Genomic DNA, 24,109 nt, shown 5'->3' on the forward strand with positions numbered 1-24,109 from the left:
GTTAAAATGAACCGTGCAGCCTTTCCCTAACTACATTTCTGGAAGAAATATTCGTACACTGAATAAATGAAATTCTTACGTGCGGTGAGTGTGCAACATGCAATCCCTTCCTAACTACACGTAGTTAAATGAGATTTATGCCAATTGAAGCTAGAGTTAACAACCTATTTAATGCAGCCCTTAGAATTATTTCCATGCTTTGCTATTTCCTACGGGTAATAACGACTTCCTTAATGAATCATTACCAAGAAGATTTATCTAAAAATGTGGCATGCCATTAATCTTTCCATGCCTAGTAAAAAGGTGTACCTCAATAATTTCAACCTTGTAATGAGGCAATAGTTGACCTAGGCTCATCACTTTTGAATGCACAAAAGGAAACTTACTGGTAAGGTCCTAAAAATGCATAGACACCTTATGTTCTTTTCATTCATTCCATTGAACGTACCAATGACCAATTTTCATATCTTAATTCTAGTAAATGTTCAAATAGCCAATTCATTTTTCAATTGCATTTAACTTGACTAGTTGAATTTGAACATGCATGAGTGCTTCCTAATCCATGAAGTTATCGTGACTAATTCAATACTTTTGTGTGGAATCCAAATACATAAAACCTGGACTTGTGGACTCCGGGAAATATCCACGTAAATACTAGGAGAAGATCCTTTCACAGGCGCGCCTTGTGACTTTTTAGGGTCATCGTAGGCATGATTTCAGCTTGTGGTTTGCCTTCATGGTCTACCAATTTTACTCATCTTGGTATGTAGCCTTATGATCTTTGCCTTTCTCCATCGTACATAGGAGATTCCTTCGCGGGACTTCAGATGAACGGTGCTTGCGGAAAAGGGGCTTTATGAGCTTCTTAGGAAGAAACCGGGGTGGTGGTTAGGAATGGGTTTACGGATGGCTTGTGGGCTTGGAAGCCTATTTGCAGAAAGGCTCTTACGATGGGTCTTGCAGGAAGGGAGCTTTATAAGCTTCTTCTTCTTCTCTTCAAAATCCCCAGGCTAGGAATGGGCTTATAGGAGATTAGTGGGAAGGGGGCTTGTAGGCTTCCCCTTCTTCTCTTCAAAATCCCGAGGCTAGGGCTTGTGGTGGGTGTTGCAATGGAAAAGGGGTTTAAAAGGAACCGGGGGGTAAAATGGCCTTTATGGGGAATCCATGGGAAAAGGCCTTAAAAATCGGGGCTAATATGGATTTGTGGTGGATCCAATAGGAAGGGGGCTTAGAGAAGCCCCCCTAGAAGCTTCTAGGGGGGGTGTGTGCAGGTCCACGTGGAAAAGGGGAGGGTAATAGTTCCGTGAGAGGGGGGAAAGATGATAAACACATGGAAGAGGGAGGGGTGGTCCTGACGTGGAGTGTGGGGAGCCTTCTTGAGATGGCAGCGGCTGTTAAGCCACAGGCAACTACGGCAGGCCCAACGGAGCTGGCGGATTGGCGATGGCTATCGAGCCTCAGGCGGTGGCTCTTTTGCAGCAAGCGGTGACCACTCGGCTTCACAGCACCCTCCTCCTCTCTTACGAGGGTCCCCACAACACCTCACGCAGTCGGCGTTCTTTCAGCCTATCGCAGCCTCCTCTTTCCTTCACATGACCACCACCACTCTTTCTGGCGGCGTCCCAGCCTATCTCCTTCCTACGCCAACATCACGACTATACCCAATCAGTAGCGTCAAGGCTCTCTCCTCTCGTCCAGCCCCCACCCTTCTTGTTGAAATAGCCATGGTTTTTATAGGTAGAGGGAGAGGTACCTCCCTCCCTCCACGCGGCCTGATGCATGAGCATCAAGCCTTCCACGAGCTCTAGCACGGTGCTTAATCATCATGCCTCCCCTCCCTCTCCTCCAGCACGACCATCGGCTGGGGAAGGGAGGGGATAGTTAAATTTTTTTTATAAAGAGATTAAAAAGCCATATATCCATCCATTATCCCTTTGGCCCCCTACCAAGAGGATGTTTCCTCGTAGGGTGATGTGGTTTTTTGATCCTCGGTCTCGGTTGACTAATGCGGAGTACTCCCTTGCGTACGGTCATAAATCAACTACCAGAAATGGAGATAATCTTTTCACGAATTTACGGTGTGTGGGAGGTTGGTCTAGTAATATTTTTATTCAAACGGAAATATTACATTTCTGATGGACTGCTAAGACGTGTCCTGGATGATACTAGTGGACACGTTACAGTTGGTATCAGAGCCGACCAATAACAAAATTGTTTTTACAAAATCTCAATAAAATAAAGTAAAGCAACTATTGCTGTCCAAATATTTCCTTACCTTCAATGCTGTCTTGTAGAATTACGAAGCGTGGAACAAATTTTTGGTATTTCAAGTTCAAGGTCATAATCAGGGACAAAGAAAGAAAGCAAGGACAAATAACGTCAACAACTTTGTTTCTACTCAAAGTAATGGCCGAAACCTCCGTTGTTTCCACTGCAACGAACCCGGTCACTTCAAGAGGCAATGTCCCAAGCTTAGTGGAGGACATCGCCAAGTGCCTTTCCAAGGAGCAGGCCGTGGTCAAGGAGCCGCTACGCGAGGAAGAGGAAGAACCGCCTGCATAGCTAATAGGCAAAGATGCGAAGAAGAAGAAGAGGAAGATCCGAACATGGAAGTAGAATTTGAAAGAGCGACAGTCCATGCCGCTTTACACAAGAAATGGCTGAATCGCTAGTTCTCGGTGATTTAGACACCGTTGGACTATCAAGGTAAAGGTTTCAAAACCTTGATTGATTGTGGCAGTACACATTCCTTTATCTCACCAGCATGTGCAAAAAGATTAGGAATAGCCACAGTAGAAGCACCTACCCTGCTTGTGGAATCGGCAAATGGTCGTGAGGTAACTTGTACTAGGCAAACTGCTAAGGTGGAATTCTTTCTGGGAGGAAAGAAGACTTCAGTCAAATTCAGAGTCATGAATTTAGGTATCCATGAGTGTCTACTCGGAATGGATTGGCTTAAGCCCAAGGACGCCCACATTCACTGTGGAAAGGGTCAATTTTCCTTTCGAAACTCTGAAAGGGAATTTGTCACAACTCAAGGTGAGGCAGGAGTGCCAAGAATCCAATTGGCCAAAGTATCTCAGATCATAAAAGGAGTCAGAAAAGGATTACCCGTTTACTTGATCAAACTCAACAAGTTAGATCAAAAGCAAGAGTCTCATGAAGGGCCTTCTTGGCTAAAGGAATACGCGGACGTATTCCCTGAAGAGTTGACCGAACTTCCGCCTCAAAGAGAAGTGGATCATGAGATTAGGTTAGTGCCTGGAGCTACACCAATTGCAAAGAGACCTTATAGAATGTCCATACCAGAAGTAATAGAGTTGAAGGAACAACTCAAGCAACTGTTAGATCAAAAGGCTACATCCGGCCTAGCAATTCACCGTGGGGAGCTCCAGTACTATTCCAGAAAAAGAAAGATGGGACACTTCGACTCTGTATTGATTACCGAGGGTTGAATCAATCAACAGTCAAGAACAAGTATCCTATTCTGAGAATAGATGAGCTTCTTGATCGTCTTGAGGGTGCAAAGATCTTCTCCAAGATTGATCTTAGGTCAGGTTACTATCAGATAAGGATCAAGGAAGAAGATATCCCAAAGACGACCTTCAATACAAGATATGGGCACTTTGAGTTCCTGGTTATGTCATTCGGGCTTATGAATGCACCTGCTACCTTCAATAGATTAATGCAGGATATTTTTAGGCCATATCTTGATGATTTCGTGCTTGTCTTCTTCCATGACACTTTAGTCTATTCTAAACAGATAGAAGATCATGAACCTCAACTTCGGATTGTCCTTGAGACAATGAGGTCACATAAGTTGTATGCAAAAATGACAAAGTGTGCATTCTTCAAGCGTCAGATTGAATATCTGGGATTCATAGTATCATCAGAAGGAATATCATTAGACTAAGACAAGGTCAGAGATGTGCTTGAATGGCCAACCCCAGTATTTGTCAAAGAAATACGTAGCTTTCTTGGATTGACAGGATGGTATAGGGTCTTCATAAAAAACTATGCTTTGATTGCAGCACCTCTGACGGATTTACTAAAGAAGCAGACTTCCATTACATGGTCAACTCCCGAACAGAATAGCTTCGACAAATTGAAGTAAAGTTTGGTATTAGCACCTATTTTAAAACATCCAGACCTCAATAAAGAGTTCCAGGTAGTAACTGATGCTAGCATTCTTGCCTTGGGGTGTGTACTCATGCAGGAAGGTCATCCAATAGCATACTCATCAAGGAAATTGAAAAGTCATGAAAAGAATTATGCCACGCATGATATGGAATTACTAGCTGTCATCCATGCTCTAAAGCTTTGGAGACACTACCTGTTGGGTAACAAGTTTACTCTAGTAACTGATCATAAGAGTCTCAAATGGATCTTTACCCAAAACGAGCTCAACATGAGGCAATGTCGGTGGATTGAAGTGTTGGAGGAATATGATTTCGAAATCAAGTACTGACCAGGGAAAGAGAATGTAGTTGCCAATGCACTTAGTTGCAAGGCATTCCTAAATTCCCTAATCTTGTAGAATCCATCAACGGCCAGATCTCTGGCTACAAAAGTATCTATGCCAAACAACCCTATACTTGAATTAGCTAGAGAGGAAGCATGCCATGATTTGGCCTACCAAACAATGCTAAATGAGATTTCTACCAAGGAGCAGAATCAAAAGTTGCAAGCTAAATATCAGGAATTTTCCATTGATAATGGACTTGTCTACTAGAGAACACAGCTATGTATACTAGCAAGCCAGTCACTTAAGCAGAAGATAATGTGGGAAGCTCATGATTCCCCTTTCGCAGGACATCTTGGCTATGTTGAGACTCTAAATGCAGTTAGGAAGAGCTACCATTGGGAGAGGCTCAAAGGTAACGTTCTCAAATATGTCACTGAGTGTTTGTCTTGCCAACATATCAAAGCCAAACATGTCATGATGCCAGGGAAACTGCAACCGCTTCACATCCCCCAAATGAAATGGGAATTCATCAGTATGGATTTTCTTGTAGGCTTTCCCCAAGTCCATGGAGGATACAACTCTATCATGGTTGTGGTTGACATGCTTACAAGGTTGCACACCTTATTCCAGTAAAGACAAACTATAAAGCTTCTAACATTGCAAGATTGTTTATCAAGGAGATATTCAAGCTACATGGTTTACCCAAAAGAATCATTAGTGATCGAGATTCTCTCTTCACATCACACTTCTGGAGAGCTATCTTTGAAGCTATTGAGACTCAACTCTGTTTTAGCACCGCCTACCATCCCCAAACAGATGGCCAAACAGAGCAAGTAAATCAAGTCATCGAGGATATGCTTAGGGCATACTGCTCTCGAGAACCCAAGAAGTGGATTCAATACTTGCCTTTGGTAGAATTTTCCTACAATGCTTCTTACCAGCAAAGCATTCAGATGACCCCTTTCCAAGCATTATATGGTCATGATTGTCGAAGTCCTCTAAACTTTTTTGACCCAATCCTAAGGGTTGAAGCGTCAAGGTAGATGTTGAAAGAGATGGATGAACAAATAAAGACAATAAGATAGGACATCCAAGCGGCCAAGGATAGACAGAAGGCATATGCGGATTTGAAGCGTCATGGAAGAGTCTTCGAAGAAGGAGACATGGTCTTCATTCGCGTACGCCCTAAAAAGAGTTCTCTATCCCTTGGAGATTGCAAGAAGCTAAGTCCAAGGTATTGTGGGCCGTACAAAATCCTCAAATGCCTAGGACCCAATGCTTATAGATTGCAACTCTCTAAGAACCTAAAGGTTCACAATGTATTCCATATCAGCCTATTGAAAAAATATGTACCCAACCCTAACCATGTACTTGATGACCAACAAATTATAATGCCTAGTCAAGGAGTCCTTGAACTAAGGCCGGATAGGATCTTAGATGTTAGGGAGAGACAGTTAAGATCCAGAACCTTGAGAGAATGCCTCTTCCAGTGAAAAGATTATCCCGAAGAAGATGCCACCTGGGTAGATGAAGGCACTCTCAACCATCAATATCCCCAGTTTATCTCGAGATGAGGACATTTCGATTCTTCTAAGGGGGAGAGAATGTAATATGTTAAATATATATGTATATAAAATTTTGCCTTCGCAGTGGCGCATCGAGCTGGAGCTTGCTCGGCTCCTTCAACATGCATTAAGACACGTCGAGGGGGGGAGGATTCCCTCCCCTCCCCTATAAAAGCAAGGGTGGGCGGCTGAGATATGGAGGCCAAGAGAGAGGGTCGTGGAGAAAGGCTGGAGGATCGAGCATTGGTTGAAGGCAACCACGTAGGCAGGGGAAAGAAAGGGTCACCGCGGGCCATGTCGTGAGTGGAGGGTCGAGAGGAGCACCGTACGTTGGCTACCGCCACTGAGGCCCAGAGCCATCGCTGGTAGGCAGAGCCGCCACCAGTTCCATTGGGATCACGGCCGCCTGGCCATGCTGGCCGTCGTCATCCTAGCTCCTCTCCCTACCACGACAGTAGCTAGAAGCTTTAGAAGCTTCTAGTAACGTCTAAGGGCCTCCTCCCAAGCCCCCTTTTCCATGGTACATTAAAGCTTTCCCGTGGTACATTAAAGCTTTCCCGTAGTATATTTAAACCAAGTCCCTTAAATTTCACCTTACTCTAGGAATTAAATCCCTTTCCCCCCTAGCATCCCTCGAAAGCCACCTTATTCCATTCCCCTTGACCTCAAAAACCCTTAATCCCCGTGCCTAAATCCATAAGTCCCATCTTGTGTTTGAAACAGCGTGTTTACCCCTCATATTTCTTTTTTTTAATACACCCCTAAGCCCTTTCTAAAACCTGTGTCCTTTTTTTACTTACAGGCCTTTTCCCCCATACTATAAACCCTTGTATTATCTTTCAAAATTTTCCCCTAGGTTTGAAAATCCCCCAAGTCTTTTCACTCCAGTGCCCAAAGATCTCCCAAGGGCTTGCATAGATGTTTGTGAAGCCACACTCACACATAACCTTTTTCACCATGATTATATCCTATAGACCCTTTTTCTCTTAAGCTTTATAAACCCTTTTCCTCTCTCCGAAGAAGCTAAGATTTTAGAGGTCTTATTATCCCTTCTTGTGATCAACCATTTAAACGGATCCTTGCCTCGAAAGAGAGATGGTGGAAATCTGGAAGAAAGAGTAAAAGTTGTCTTCACGTTCGAACTGCGATGCCGCCTAAGAAAGTCCAAGGAGTAGCTGCGGGAGGGTCATCTCCTGGTATCCATGTGGATATCTCACCCCAAAACCAGGTTTTTCCTTCTTGGTTTTATATCCGTTATAAGTGAATCATGCAAAGATGAATTGTAAGGAATAAGATATTTTTTTCCGAGTTATTTATGATGAAGGAGTTTAGTTTAATTGAACAAATGATATTGTATAGAATATAGTTTCCTTCAAATAGCATCATGCATCAAAACAAATTACGAGCCAAATTATCTACTTACTATAATAGTATATTTTGATTAAATCTTAAAGGTATGAAAACTGCATCTTACACCATTACACCCTATTCTTTTTTTGCAACATAGAAGATGAAATTCATGAAAGGTTTCTTACATTGCTGAATTCTAGGAAGTTATCATTGCTAATTGCATATCTTAGCAAGGAAAAGATTGTTATTTGGCATGAGTTTCATTTGCAAGGAAAAAGGAAGATTAATTGAATTTACCTGACCTCAAAGCATTAAAGTTTAAGATTGAAAAATCAACTATCATAAGGATAACAAATCGTGCCAAGGTGATCTCAATATTACCTTCTAAAAGATAACCGAATTAATGTAAACTTAGAAATACCCATGCTGCGAAATATGCCTTGGAAAGGACTTAAAGACCAAGAAATGTTTATACCTTAAACACTTGACTATCTTCCCTGATTGTAGGGTCAATAAATTTGTAAATGTAAAAGAACTAGGGTTTGTCCCTGAAGTTCCTAAAAAGAGACCCTAGGTCCAGCTTAAAGAAACTAAAATGGATTATTTCATCGTATATTACGATGCAGGACTTGCGCAGCAAGTACGAGGTCATATAGTCTTGTGATTGATTCACAAGAAGAAAGGTTAAATACCTTCAACAAGGATGGCGAATCCTTACACAAGTTATCTTGCAAAAGGATGTATTCTTGGTATCCTTCTAAATAAGGAAAGTTAAAAACTGGAAATTAAAGTATCCAATGAACTTTAGGGTTGGCCAAATTGGGTTAATAAGGAATGCCCTAACCCAAAATATAAGGGATCTTGCCAAGTTGCAAGACACCTTGGAACGAGTGCTGATGCATTCCAAAGGAAATAATCATTCCTTAACAGTTTGCCAAACAACAAGGTTGATTAATGGAAATGTTTGTGCTTGCTAGAGATTTTAGAGCACTGTTTGATTTATGAATTACAAATTAAATGAATATCTATACTTCGGGTTGAAGGCCTGAAGGGAGAGGCAGTTTCAGTTACCCCCGACTGTCTGCCTGACCCTAACCAAGGGGGTTGTTGACCATGCCGGGAACATGGACCGAGAACCTGCCGCGACAGGTCTCTCCGTTGAGCTCTACTTGAAGCAGGAGGACGCTTGGGTGCTAGGGGGGCTCTGGCCGTAAATCCCTCACCTTCCGGGTCTTGCACAAGAGGCTAACGTGACTCAGGATTGGATCTCGAGACCTGCATACTAGTTTACGGGTGGAAACTTGGAACAGTGATCCCTGTGGATTACTGGATAGCCTTCGGGCGGATTATGGACAAGCCCACGGGCGGAACTCCTTGTATTTCAAAGATAAAAACGATGATATATTAATAAAAAACTTTTTTGATACTGTTTTTCTATGTCACGTGATAAGATTACAGGAATGAACCAATGCTTAATGGATTAATTAAAGAAGCTGATTGTTATATGTCAAATTAATGTGTTAGATAATTACATGACTAAAACAAACCGAGGAAAGTGCGGAGGATGGGCCATGGGTCCGTCCTAGGGTTGGGTGGTCCCGGTTAGCCGGGAAATTTTCTCAGAATCTCGAAGAACAGCGGAATGATCGTTAAAAAAAAAGAATAACGAAAGCGATGACCTAGAGTTATGTCTTAACCGATTTATGCTGTTTTAGGGAAATGGAATGGGACTATGCCTTATGGCAGAGAGGTTGAGCTTTGCATCCCTCTCGTTTCCCATTCTCCTTGAACCAAGTGCAGCATAAATTCGTTTCGGATTTGGCGTTTCTGCGTAAAGTAGTCCGCTTGGGTGCGACGCTAGTTGCTGTTAGGTAATGACCAATCAAGAAAACCCTAACTCCGGTCGATCCTAAGTGGGAACGGCCAGGATACTTCCGCTACGTGGTAGATGCGGAAAGACCTAGATCGCAAATCCCGTAACATTCCATGGGAATGCCGAGCGGAGCTTTCTAGACATTCTTTCCGATGGACTGCTAAGACGTGTCTTGGATGATACTAGTGGATATGTTACAGAAGGTATCCTAATCCCAAGAATTCACGATTCTCAGATAATTGGGGGCGGTCAAAGGTGAGAGATGTGCTTCAGAACAAGAGGTCTCACCTTATGACGCGCGCCAAGGAGTCACTACGGAGATAAGAGCAAGGGCGCCCTGGATATGGCCAACCACCCAATTGCCACCATAGGGAGTGGAAAGAGGCCAAGAAGAGAGCAGTAGAGAAAATGACAAGTCGCCAGCATGCAAAGGCATGATGTATCCAAATGGCAACTATGGGATCGTCAAATTATAGATCGGGTGGCAGGGAGTCATGGGAGGCTAAGTTTATAAGTATTATTTGATTTCTTTTTTAAAATTAAAATTTTTAATTTGTTTCACTTCATTATGTAATGTGTTCTAATACGTTGTATGTTCAAATTGTTTTGTAGTATCATATCGTTGGTAGGATGCCTACTCCTAGAGAGGTAGGCTACCATCGAGGTCATAACCGAGCCTCCACTTGGCATCATTTCTACGAGGAGGGACTCATCACGGAGGAGCAATATAATCGTTCCATGAGGATTCCAAAACCAGAAGAGGTATGTTTTTTTTTTACATGAAAAGTATAGGTAACTCTAATTTATTGTTCGTAATGGTATTTATATACCTTAATCCTTTGTGTAGGCGAACCTTGATGTAGTTGAGGATAGCGAAGAGGGGACTAGCAATAGCGATGGTGGCAACGAAAGTGGTGGTAGTAGCGATGATGATGCCTATTCTGAGGAGATGTAGAGGAGCCCCATGCATACATGTCTCCCCTTGGATTGTAATTTTAATTTTTGATATGTATTACTTTCAGCTAGTGCTTGCGACCATGACCATGCTTGAGGTCACAAGCACTAGAACTCATCATGTAAAAATATTTCATCTATATATATGAAATTTCGTGTTCTACATATATTGTTTTGTTTTCAGTACAAAAATCTTCGAAATAATCTTTCTCTGTTTTCCCTAAGCATACAATTTGATGTTGATGGGGAAAAAAAAACCAGAGCGCATTTTTTTTCATACCTCTATTTTGCGCGTCTATCAGCGCATCTAAATTGCATGATAAATGCGCATCTATTCTCATAAAAAAACTTGCAGAGTAAACAATTTTTTAGACACGTAGATACGCACATGTATATATGCACAACATGAATATATCCACTTTTTTATCAATATGATTATATATTTACGTAGCGCGTCAATGCGCGCGTCTATATGGGTGTGTAACTCTGACTATAAGTGTGCTTTTAGACGCGATTTTGAAGACGCAACACTAGACGTAGTAATAAACGTGCCCGACTTTTTTTATCACATTTCAAATATTGCATCAACAAGCGCGTCTATGGAGCCTTTTTGTTGTAGTGGCACTTCTAGACACGAATTAGCAGTTAAGCACAAAATACAACTAGGAAAAGCAAGCAACAACTAACATACCCAAAGCTAAGAAGGAACCAAAATACAACTCAGAGTAAACAGAGAGAGAGAGACTATAATAGAAATGAGGAATAGACGCGCACGTTAGACGCGCAAAGTCGGGCGCGTCTATCACAGCGTCTATAAGCGCGTGTAAACGTGCATGTAAATAGACACGAATTTTGCGTCTATATATCCGTGCAAATAGACGCTAATATAGACGTGCCAACAGACGCACAATTATTTAATCACCTAAAATTAGCAATTCACATAATTAAAAACCCAAAGTTAATAATTATTTAACCACCTAAAATTGATTCTTGAGCATGCACATGTGCGCATGATAAAAACCATAGAATTAAGAATACACATTGAATCATTGAATTAAAAAAATAGAGTTAATAATTACTTTTTCATTACTCTCTAATGAATGGCAGTTCCTCCAGTTGACAAGCCTGATATAAGTAATTAGTGGCAAGCGACAGAAACCTTACAATTAGTAGCAAGCATTGCAATATGTATCTCGTAATTTCTCTACGTACTTGAAGATGATAAAAGATACTTCCTTTTTATTATGGAAAATTCAATTTAGCTTTAAAATTGACTATTGATTCTTGAGTATGCACATGTGCCCATGATAAAAAGCATAGAATTAGGAATACACATTGAATCAATAAGCAAATTAAGTATGTTACAGTGAATGATCCATCTCATCTTGAATGAGATGAGCCCTTGCTAAACTATCTACTTAGACTAGGTCTATGTTACCAAGAGGTAACGAAACAAATAAGTCTATCCCACTATCAGATGTGTTGCTATATTGCTCAATAACTTCATCAATATCATCGACAATCACATTATTGTCTTCTTCTGCGTTTCCTTGAACATCCTCGCGAGGTTCATCTTGTACTATATCATGCATATCATCCATTATGGTGTCATCATGCACATCATCATGAATTGTTGGATTGTCATCTACTATATCCATGTCGGTAATATTACAATATATTGGTTTTCAATGATTAGATATAGGGATGACATACCACCATCGGTTATTGTTTACCATTGGATGATACACAACCTGTACTTGAAAAACAAAAGCAAAAAACTTAAGTATTTATTATATTGTGTATATCTATCACATGTATACATATAAAAAAATTAGCCTTTGCATATATACCTGCTCGCATAGTTGAGGTAGTACTAATGTGTCATTCTTGTTTTGGTGAAATTTTGTAGAGTCAATGATTACAAAACCACTTGGATGACATCTGATTGTGCAATGCTCACCATTTGTTACCACTTCTTTAAACCACTTCACATCCAGTACATATATAAAGAATCGTCTAAAGTCAAGCTTCAGAATATCTTGGATCAAGCCACAATAACCTCCCATGGTAGCATTGGCATCCTCGAAGTGAGCAAGGATATCACAATCTTGGGTATTTCTCTTTTCATCTAGACGTTGAGTTCGAAGATGTTTACCCTCACACCAAAGTGCATTGAATAATGTGCACTAGTAGTAAAAGATAAAATATCAAACATATCAATTATTTATATAAAATAAAACTTATAGAAATAAATTAATTGATAGTATGTCTCACCTTTGATAAGCAACCTCGTGCGTATTCCCACTCTTCTTGAGATATATTAACTTCCTCCTCTTTTTCTATTCTCTCCATTTCCTCATGTAACCAATCTATATCAATATGACATGGGAGCGCATTTAGATGATCTGGAAATGAGACATTACGTCCATATCTAGTGCGAAATTCTTGTCTTTCGCTTTTTCTTCTTGCCCTTGCTTCATTATATAGTGTCACCCATTTGCTCATTACATCACTATTGAGCACACAAAAACTATTTAACTTACGAAGTTCTTCTTTTGTTAGCACTTTACTCATTCCTTTTCCTTGAGGTACTATAGAGGTCATCCTCAAGTCTTCATCATCTTTCCATAGTTGTGGTTGAGAGGGATCCACTTCAGCAAGACATTCAGAGATATAAATAAGGGATGATTGCACTAACCAACCCTCAACCATGCTTCCCTTAAGCCGTGCTTTTTGCCTCACAAAATCTTTCAAGGTTTTCATGAAGCGCTCAAGAAAAAACATCCACCTTACATGAACTGCCCCACAAAGTGCGATCGCATCAATCAAATGTACGAGTAAATGTAATTGAGTAGTCAAAATGGATTGAGGAAAAATTTCCTCCACCAAACAAACCACCTCAACAGATAATAGTCAAGTATCTTGCAATGTGTTTGGATGAATTTCCTTCGATCTTACGTATCTGTCAAGATGTATGATGTGCTTGTTTATTTTTGTGTAGAAATTCAAAGATATATAATGAAAAAATACAATGTATCACACCTCACAAGCTCTCCCATCTTGTAAATGATATCACGTACATCTTTGGATACACAATGGGATATGCTAGTAGGAAGTACGAACTGAATGTAAACAATATTCTTAGATCAAACGATTAGTTGAGGAAAAAGTCATCATACCCCAAAGTTTACACATAGTTACTCCACTAATTACTATATTTATGGTTAGAGATACCCTTACTTGAATCATTTTGTCCCAATCATTTTGCTCCACACCTCTTTTCTTTTTCTTTATGAAGGCTCCCTTGAGACATCTCATGCATCCTGTGGGTGTTCGAAAGCTATATATTTGTTCATTCACTATTTTTTCCTGATTCTTTGACAACATCCAAGGTGCATGGGGTAGCTCAATCTTTCCTCTGGATCCAATGCGTGGCCAGGCTCATCTCATGCGACCAACATTACGTAAATCCTCCCTTACATTAAAACTGAATCACGAGCCCCTATCAAGTGATCCCATAATGTAGATACAACATTTTTGAATATGTGCATGGGATCCAACATGTGATTGATCTTGAGTTCAGTCCAGTACGGAAGACGAAAAAATATAGAGAACCTAACAAACAAACAATATATTATGTAAACAATTTATCATGCTAAATACTTTAAAGTCAATCGAGAGAAATACACTTCTTACCGACTCATGCCGAGTGGAGGGTGGTTGTCGGCATTAATCCATCTCTCCTTCCAATCTCGAATGGTTAGAGATTGTGGAGTCATTCCATTAGTAGGGAGAATATATTTGGGATGGTCAATAGGAAGAAATCGATGATGATTGTCGTAGATAACCTTCTTTAAATGTGTCGGCCTAGAGGAAACTAGAGAGGGACCGCAAATAGGACATGCGTGATATCCTGACGTGGTTAAACCTGAAAAAACAAGTGAATTAATAAAATGCAATTGATTCAAGTCTTGAATTTCAAATATAGAGTTATATACATGTACCTGAACACTCTCCGTATCCTGAAACGTCGTGCATGGTCCACAACAACATGGCCTTCAATGGAAAATCTCTAGAGGATGCAGATGCACTTGTATCTTACACCTCAATACCTTCCCATAACATTTCTAACTCTTCAATCAAAGGCTCTAAGTAGATGTCCATGTTTTTTACCTTGTGCTTTCCAAGAATCAGAAGGGACAACATCACATGTCCCTTTTTAATTGCCATGGATGGAGGAATATTATAGTTCACCAATACCACTGGCCATACACTGTATGATGTGTTTTTGATGCCAAATGGATTGATTCCATCCATACCTAAACCAAATCTTAAATTTCTTGGCTCTTCTTTGAAAATGGGCCACAAATTATCTATATGTTGCCATGCAGGTGTCGTAGAGTTCGTGTAAGAGCTGTTGAACATGGAGTTCAAGTTGCAGCAAGGAAAGAGGCTAACAAGAAGAAATCAAAATTTTGATGCCAAAGATCACTATATTGCTTGTCAAGTAAATTATAAGAGATCCATGAGTGCTCATTCTGAACACTCAGTTTATGCAGGAATTTGCATAGGCTAAGTGTTAGTCAGCTGCAAGGTTTTGATAAAGCTCTTTTCATAGACAGGTGTTGAAGACTTATGGGTATAGAGTCAAAATAAATGACAAAGCATTACAATCTGTCCACTGCTTTACAATAAAGCGTAAGAGCTAGCTTTTTAGGGAACCAAGTAATTCATCCAGAATCAAGACTTAGTTGTAGACAGTTTGATCAATCACAAGGTCCAATGGATAAAACATCTAAAAAGTGCTTGCATAGGCTCCCTTTCTTCAAGTACTTTCCAGTTTTTTGTCAAATATGCATCCCACTCATCACGAAAGTTATCTGCAGCTTTGCAAGCAGCATGACTGCCTCTCCAAACACACTGTATAAGTAGAGTAGCTGATGCGGTTCACAGAAAAATGATCTTTCACAATGCCACTAGAAGTCATTCACAATCAGTTGTCTATCCAGTCGTGTTGGAGACGGATCTCAAATAGGACTTATCAGGTAACTCAGTTGACATTGATGCAGTGGCCATGGCTGTAATGACTGTAATTAATCCATGGAGCCTGGTTGTCAGGACTCCCATCAAGCGCTTCAATTCTCATAGCTGCCGTATTGTAGTAGTTCACAAAGTATATAAAGCTATACTCTGATTCTTTGGAAATGTACAGTAAATTAAAGTGCGTGTTTTGCCGATCCTGAGGGGCAGCAATCCCTGTGAATAATCCTCAGAAAGACATACAATGCCAGTACAATGAAGTTCTGAGGGCAGCAATCCCTGTGAGCATGGCCAAATGTGATTCAATATCCCTCTTGCAACCTATAGCACTAGCTAAGGATGCTGCCAATTTGGGTCCAATTCCTTATTTCTAGAATCCTATGTGTCTCATACACATGCTATGGTAGTGAGATACAGATCTTGCTTGTCAACAGTCATGTCTCATGTACCTGCTAGTGGCACATAAGCTCTTCCTGTATCAATCCTGGTAAGTGAAGGTTGTAATCTGTTGATGGGTCACTGTGCCTATCCAGAGGGTGTTTCCCTTTTGTTGCACTTCACTAACAAGCTGGACAACTCGACCTTGTGCATCCTCTAGAACATCCACCACCTTCCCATCAGAATCAAAGAGGGCTATAATTGTTTACATGCGCATGCCCATGATCTGAACAGGAAACTTGCAGGTAGAGGCAGCTTGAAGTAAGTGTACCTGAGCCACGGCCTGGTGGTAAAGACATCTTGTAGCCATGTCCGGCAGCAATCTATGGCCACCCAAAACTGGCCTTTCTCATTGATCCTCACATTGTAAGGGAAGCTGATAGATCAGCAAACACCTCCAGCTTGCCCTTGGATGATCCTTCCAACCAGTATCTTAAAATCCTACAGTTTGTTGTTTCAGTGATCAAGTGAAAGGATTGGTCCTCAAAGAGCTGCACACCATTAGCAAAAGATAAGCCCTTAAGGACTACTGAAGTTTCTCCGGTGTCTGGATCATATCTCAGTAGCCTTCCATTGCCACTAATCGATCCCCTTCGAAACTCTCCGCTCCTCCTGGTTCCCCCCCCCCAGGATGAAGACGTGCTCCCCTCTCAGCAGTGTGTGCTTCCAAGCCAAGACTGAATTCGAGTTTGGAGCTGGCAATAGGATAGGTGAATGACAACAAAGCTTCGAAAATCCTGAAATTTTTCCCCAGAGGTTCAATCCCCAAAACAGCAATGGCCGACAGTACCTTCATATCTTCCCCAAAATAAAAAACGGAATAGGAATCATCGATGCTTTGAGCCTTTGAAGCAGGCGGTGATGGCTGAATATTCGTGAGATTTGTTACTGTCGTTTACGCAACACTCCTCCTCCTTCATCTTCTGAATAGCTCGTTAATCGCCTTTGTAACTTTAGTCATCTTCAACAACTCCAGACGTTCTCCAATGTTCCCTTCCATTGTTCTCTGATGTCACTTTCTTTTGCTTGCCTTCCTTGACGTCACCTTCAACGTGTCGTCCTCTTCCGTCTAGCTCTCTGATCCTGTCCTCTTTTCCATAGTGGACTGGACAGTCAGTGGTTGGTCAAGTAACGCAAAACCTGCTCATAATCTTCAGGTGCATCTGCTGGAAAAATTTTTAACCCGTCTGGTAAAGAGTGTCTGGCATGTTTTCTATTGTCAACAGCTCTTGAAGTTGTGGATCTGGACACAGGACTTCTGCACCAACAGAGTCCCCTGTTTGCATCAAATCTACTCTACTTGATTTCCTTGCTTGCCATAGCTTGGTCCATTATTCCATAGTAATGCCCCCTTCACGGTAATAGAACGAGCAAGAAAAAGCTCTTCTTTTACCCAGAATAGGCTAGCCTCCCAAAAAGGCCCAGCAAATCTAGTTGCTCCTATTAGCAAGGACTAAAACCTCTACTGGTAACTTCTCCCACAACCTTCTCTGAAGCATCCAGTATCTCTGAGTGACCACATGGAGGAGCCCCTGTGGCTATTAGACCAACCCTGCAAATGGCATCTTTGTAACAACAGCATCATTTATCTTGCCTCTGACTGAAACTTTCAATTTTGTGCCATTCTTATGATTCCCTGAACTTACATAACCCATGTCTATGTTCTTCTTCAAGAATGCTTTATCCCACATATTACGTTGGCCTTGATCACGTGCAACCTTTATCTTCATAGCTTAAATGTCGGCTTCTACAAAGCTTCTTTTGATTCCACGGTTTCTTGCACTTTTCTTGGAATTCATCATTGAAATTGACAGCATAATAATATTCTTTGGCATCAGTTTTTCATATTTTTCTGACACACATGCACACAAACAGAAACACACACAAACACAAACACACAAGTGGAGTATGTACATTGGATGTGGGTACTGAAAATGACGGAAAAATAATGCAGCAATCAAACACAATGAAACACACACGAAAAGATAACACAGATGCACAACAAAAATGGAGGTATTTATGGCTCTGATGCGCAGCAGCATGACACCGGTGTGTCTGTAGGGATCCTCCATTGTCCATTACTTGAACGATGAGTAGCATGCCATGACATGAGCTTTCCAATAGACTTACACTTGAACATAAGTTTTATACGTGGAACAATCGGAAAATGTCGCAAAACCTTACGAGGCACATCCATTGACTTCATCTCCACTTCATATCTTGATTTGCCACAAACAGGACACTCTCGTGCAAACTCATGAATCCCATGAAATAAGACACAATCATTGACACATGCATGGATCTTGACATAATTGAGGCCTCCTAGAGATGTCAAGTAATGTCTTGCTTGCTCTCTCTTAGTTGGCAATTTGTTTCCTTTTGGAAGCATTTGTGATAATAACCTACATATATTTTTGAAAGTGAGTTAAAAAACCACCAACATATATTTCTGTCTGATTTCAAAATAGAACAATTAATATTATGATTCATAAGCCAAACTGAATTGATATCTACTTCAATAACGCATCCAAACTGACATTACTCGATCCATAAATTGTTTGCAAGTTAAGTATCTCGAGGGACGCACAAAGAACGGAATACGTACAACCTTCATACAACGGAGTAGATGATGCTACATATAGTGGATCATCTAGCTTTGTAGAGTGACCTTCTCCCTGAACCGGTTGCGAAAATAGATGGTATACCATGTTTTCCAAAATCTCATCCTCTACGACTTGATGGGACATTTCATGAGGGCTACTATCATGGTCGTCAGTCTCTACTATTCTTGAAGACTCTGCCTCCTCGCATCGACGTTTTGTAACCTCTTGATGTCCGGGAGGAAGCATCTGAGGATGTGGCACCGCATCCTGCTCAACCACAAAAGGGAGTTTCATGTACGCTGATATATAATTCCTGTAACATAGACATGAAATCTTAGTGGTAAAAAAAAACAATGAATACCGGTGATTTTTCTCAGTCCCATTCTCCATACAAGCTGAGGTGTGACATTGCAATTCGACGTGCTCGAAAAATACACCCTCGACAACGATCACACATGCATTTAATTTTTTGTTGTAGCCATGCATCTCGATTATGAAGATACAATGTTTCATCCTCACTTGAGGATGTGCTCATTGACTCATTAGCTTGCACCACACTAGGTGATGATGACGTCGACATGATTAAACCTAATTCATGACAACATCAAAATATTTGTCATTCATATGTTTACATGAGATCTCAATTTTAAATACACAAAAATCATCATAAATACATTAAAACTTACGATAAGAATTCACTATCAAAACTTATCTTAAAAACAAAAAATTATGATAAAGCCCAAATGCACGTCTATGTCCGTGTTTACCTACGCATCTATATTGGCGTCTATTTCCGCGTCTATGTTCGCGTCTATACTCGCGCCTATCTGAACAATAGATGCGCATATACACGCAAAAATAGACGCACACGTTAAAATTCAAACCATACTTAAATCATTTATTTTCAAACTGCACCTTTCCTTTCCTGCGTTTTTTGCGGTTTTGAAGCTTGAGTTTAGCCGACATGCAGTTTCTTCATGCCTCACCTAGTCTCTTCATGCCTCACATCCTCATGACTCACCTCTTCTTTCATTTCAAATACACAAAAAGGGAAAAAGAAAAGCGAAGGAGAGGAAGAAAGAGAGAACAAGAAGAAGTAGCAAGCAAGCATCAAGGGAGGGTAACTTACCAAGGAGAGGAAGAAGGAGAAGGAAGAAGCGCCACCACCCGCCACACCAAACACCCAAGATGAGTCTCTCTCTCTCTCTCTCTCTCTCTCTCTCTCTCTCTCTCTCTCTCTCTCTCTCTCTCTCTCTCTGTTTGTTTCTCTCTTGCTCTCTCTGCTCTGTATGTGTATTTAGAATTTATGATTCCATTATGTATCGCATTTTGTAAATCATCAATGGCGGTCGTCGGCCTAAAATCAGCCGACCGAGTGCGTCTGATAGCGCATCTACATCTCAGTGTAGACGCAGATATAGACGCAAAAAATATTTCCTCTCATAGTGTCTGAGGATGAGTCTTAGTGCGCATGTGCTGGTGCGTGTGCTCTGCAGTGCTGGAGCGTGTGCTCTACAGTGTACATGCGCTGCACAGAAGGTTGACCTGCAGTCTACACATGATTATACACATGCATTGACCTGGAATGTGTGTCTGACAACGCGTCTGTGGTGCATCTTAGATGTGCAAATAGATGTGCTGGACAGAAGGTTCACTCTGGAGCGCGTCTGAGGGCACGTCTAACCTACGATATAGAGGCGGAGATACACGTGCCAGATCTCCCAGTTCTGATAGTAAACAATATATTTTTGCAATGATGAATGTGACCAATCCCATGTTAGTGTTTACAAGTTTTCTTGTTTAAGAGAAGCATTAGCACTTAAGTGTTGGCGCGTCTAACCTGCAATTTAGACGCGGGGATACACGTGCCAGGTCTCCTAGTTCTGATAGTAAACAATATATTTTTGCAATGATGAATGTGACCAATCCCATATTTGTGTTTATCAGTTTTCTTATTTAAGAGAAGCATTAGCACTTAACTGTTATGCTCAATGTCTAAAGAAAGCTCTTTGAAAATGTAGGTAATATATGATTTTTTGTATGCAAATAAATTTGTCTTTTTCCTGTGTTTTTTTTGCAGATGTCGTATTCTGGTTCATTCTAGCAATGACCCGGATGTGGATCACATGAATGATACATTGGCCTCCTTTGGCAGTCAATGCATTTTTTGGAGGTTTTCCTAGTAGGGAAGACTTCATTGGAGAGATGACCAAACACCTTGGCCGCTCTCCCACAACAGACAAGGTGTTCAGTGTCATGTCTGGGATGCCTCTCACGTCTTTGCCTGGGACTAATTCCCAGAGTCCACATGCAGCTACTCCACATGCAGGTACTCCATATGCACGTACTCCACGTGCTCCACGTGCATCAGCTGAAGCACAAGCATCTGCAGAAGCACATGCATCTGCAAAAGCTCGTGCGTCCAGCGAGGTAGAGGATAGTTGACAGAGAAGGAGGAGAGAGAGTCGAGGGGGAGGATGAGGTTTGTGTGGGCGTTACCTAGGAGGTGGCGAGTGATCATCCTCACCAGTAGATCACGTAGAGGAGGTTGTACGCCAGTACTACAGAGTTATAGATGCTGGTGGCATCTTTCATGATGATGAGGGAAGGGATGTAATGGTATACATGAGGAGCGTTGTGCATGCGACGTATAAAGATTGTTTCATTGTCTTCAAAAATCAGAAAAGCGGCTTGTGATAGGAGGTGTTGAGGGCAGTCCATAGGAGGTACCCAAATCCTGAGGTTCAGCGATTCTCAGATGATTGGGGACGTACAAAAGTGAGGGATATCCTTCACAACAAAAGATTCCACATCATGACACGGGCCAGGAACTCACTGCGGAGGCTGGAGGAGGGGCATGAAGCCTATAGCCAACCACCTATGTGCCACCGCATAGAGTGGAAGAAAGCCAAGAAGAAAGCAGTTGAGAAAGTGAAGAGTCGCCAGCACGCAGAGGCGCGACGGATCCAAATGGAAACAAGGGGATCGTCGCATTACGGATCGGGCGGCAGAGAGTCGTGGGAGGCAGAGTTTGTACGTATATTTTGATTTCTAGTTTTTTAAAATTTATATTTTTTTCAATTCTTTATATATTATATTCTAATATATTGTGACTCATAATTGTTTGTATATCTCTAAATGTTTTGCAGACTAGCATCGTTGGTAGGACACCTACTCCTAGAGAGGTAGGTTACCATCGAGGCCATAACCATGCAGCGACATGGCTTCACTTTTATGAGGAGGATCTCATCATTGAGGACCAATACAACCGGGCCATGGGGATTCGACAGCCAGAGGAGGTATGTTTTTCTTACTTTCCTATTAAAAGTATAGCTAATTATAACTTTTTCTCCACCTTGTCTATGTAAGAAACCCTGATCTTTTGTGTGTGTAGGTGAACCCGGATGTGGAGCATAGCGAGGAGGGGGATAGCGACGCTAGTAGCCATAGTGGTACTAGCGAAGATGTTTCCTCTTCATATTCGTAGAGGAGCACCATATCTCCTCATAAGGTCTTCTTTTCTTGTATATGTATGATATCTCTTTGAGCCTACTGCTTGCGGCCACGCTTTAGGTCGCAAGCACTTAAACTTCCCTTATAAATGCTTTTGATATAAAATGAATACATGGACTTTTATTTTCAATTCTCGTGCCCATAAGATATATTGTCTTTTACTCAAATACACAATCTGATGTATGGGAGGGGGAAAAAAAAACCAGAGAGTTTATTTTTTCCAGTTCTGTTTTGGGCGTCTATCCATGTATCTAAATTGCAGATAATTCGCGTTTATACGCGCATCTATAATGCAGACTACACGCACTTATACACGCGCTTCATAATTCAAATTTAAAAAAAGAATTAAATATCTTTTTTTTTAATGACATTTTTTTTCTGTTCGCATCTACCAGTGCTTGTAAAAGCGCGTCTACTAGCGTGTCTATATGTGCATATATATGTGCGTCTATTGCGCGTCTATTTGAGCGTGTCAATTCGTTGATACATGTGATTATAGACGCGAAATGGTAGACACGCAAATAGACGGGCGGATAGACGCGCCCGTAAGAATTTCTCTACATTCGAAAATCGCGTCTAAATGTGCGTCTATGAGGCCTTTTTGTTGGGGAGAGAGAGAGAGAGAGAGAGAGAGAGAGAGAGAGAGAGAGAAGAGAAGGACTCACCTTGAATATTTGTTGTGATGGGCAGCAGCACAACTACAAACTCCTTCTTCTCCTCCATCTCCTTACTCTTTGGTTGTTCTCCTCGTCGCAACAAATATACCAAAAGATAAGAAGGTAGCAAAATACAACGCAAAGCAAAGATAGAGAGAGAAAGGGAGGGAGGGAGGGAGAGAGAGAGAGAGAGAGAGAGAGAGAGAGAGAGAGAGAGAAGAAGAAGAAGGACTTACCTTGAATCGGTGTTGTGATGGGCGGCGACAGGGCTACAAACTCCTTCTCCTCCCTCTCCTTTCTCTTTGTCTCTTGCTTCCTCTTCTCTTTACCCTTTCTTCTTTGCCTCTTCCTTTCTCCTCTCTTTGTGCCGTGCGCCTATTAGAAAAAACCCAAAAGAAATGCAAGACGGGACTACTTTGAAAAGAACGACACACCATCAATATTTTTCAAATTTTTAAAAAGTTTTAGTGCGCACATCTGAAAGCGCGTCTATAAGCGCATGTATATAGAGCACAAATTGCGTCTATATACATGCACTTATAGACACGCTTATATACGCACAGTTAAATGTGCCCGACTACGCGTGTACCAAGCGTGTCTATAACTGCTACTTGTTGTAGTGCTTTTTTAGTTCAGAAAATGCATCAATATTGTCATTTGTCACTACAACAGAAACAAGGCATAGACGCGCATGTTAGACGCGCAAAGTCGGACGCGTCTATCAGAGCATCTATAACTGCGTGTAAACGTGCGTGTAAATAGATGCGAATTTTGTGTCTATATGTCCGCGCAAATAGACGCTAATATAGACGTGCTAGCAGATGCACAATTATTTAACCACCTAAAATTAGCAATTCACATAATTAAAAAACCAAAGTTAATAATTATTTAACCACCTCAAATTGATTCTTGAGCATGCACATGTGCGCATGATAAAAACCATAGAATTAGGAATACACATTCAATCATTGAATTAAAAAAATAGAGCTAATAATTACTTTTTCATTGCTCTCTAATGAATGGATGTTCCTCCAGTTGACAAGCATGATATAAGTAATTAGCGGCAAGCGACAGAAACTTCACAATTAGTAGCAAGCATTGCAATATGCATCTCGTAATTTCTCTACGTACTTGAATATGATAAAAGATACTTCCTTTTTATTATGGAAAATTCAATTTAGCTTTAAAATTGACTACTGATTCTTGAGTATGCACGTGTGCGCATGATAAAAACCATAGAATTAGGAATACACATTGAATCAATAAGCAAATTAAGTATGTTACAGTGAATGATCAATCTCATCTTGAATGAGATCAGCCCTTGCTAAACTATCTACTTCTAGGTCTATGTTACCAAGAGGTAACGAAACCAATAAGTCTATCCCACTATCAGATGTGTTGCTATATTGCTCAATAACTTCATCAATATCATCGACAATCACATTATTGTCTTCTTCTGTGTTTCCTTGAACATCCTCGCGAGGTTTATCTTGTACTATATCACGCATATCATCCATTATGGTGTCATCATGCACATCATCATTAATTATTGGATTGTCATCTGCTATCTCCATGTCGGTAATATTACCATATATTGGTTTTGAACGATTAGATATAGTGATGACATACCACCATCGGTTATTGTTTACCAT

At 41.0% G+C, this 24,109-nt stretch overlaps 1 pseudogene; it reads right to left on the reverse strand.

The window, feature by feature from the left end:
- Nucleotides 1–15,725: 15,725 nt before the first annotated feature.
- LOC148016455 (protein STRICTOSIDINE SYNTHASE-LIKE 13-like) lies at nt 15,726–17,340 on the reverse strand (annotated as a pseudogene).
- Nucleotides 17,341–24,109: the final 6,769 nt, after the last annotated feature.

This window comes from Lygodium microphyllum, chromosome 23 (genome assembly GCF_053477565.2).
Source record: "Lygodium microphyllum isolate KBCC chromosome 23, Lygodium_microphyllum_v1.1.10, whole genome shotgun sequence".
NCBI classification, from domain to species: Eukaryota; Viridiplantae; Streptophyta; class Polypodiopsida; order Schizaeales; family Lygodiaceae; genus Lygodium; species Lygodium microphyllum.